The following is a 656-nucleotide window of genomic DNA, read 5'->3' on the forward strand; positions in this document are numbered from 1 at the left end:
ACACACACACACACACACACACACACACACACACACACACACACACACACACACAGATATCCTGATTTGATCACACACACACACACACACAGGTACAGACCTGGTCACACGCACGCACAAACACACACACGCAGGTCCAGTCTGGGTCTCTCACATACATACATACACACACACACACACACACACACACACACACACACACACACACACACACACAGACACAGACACAGACACAGACACAGACACAGACACACACACACACACACACACACGCACACACACACGCAGGTCCAGTCTGGGTCTCTCACACACACACAAACACACACACACACACACACACACACACAATCACCCAGACACTGGCTCAGGAGAGCATATTTTCAAACAGAGACAAACAGAGACAGGTTTAAAGAGACACACAGAGATTTAAAGAGGAAAGAGACACAATATTATTCTAAATGTTCTCCTGTGTGTGTGTGTGTGTGTGTGTGTGTGTGTGTGTGTTGTGTGAAAGAGAGAAAGAATATTTGTGTGTGTGTGTGTGTCTATTTGTCAGAAAAAGAGAGAGAAAAAGTGTGTTTGTGTGTGTGTGTGTGTGTGTGTGTGTGTGTGTGTGTGTGTGTGTGTGTGTGTGTGTGTGTGTGTGTGTGTGTGTG

Source organism: Sardina pilchardus, chromosome 13 (assembly GCF_963854185.1).
Source record: "Sardina pilchardus chromosome 13, fSarPil1.1, whole genome shotgun sequence".
NCBI lineage: Eukaryota > Metazoa > Chordata > Actinopteri > Clupeiformes > Clupeidae > Sardina > Sardina pilchardus.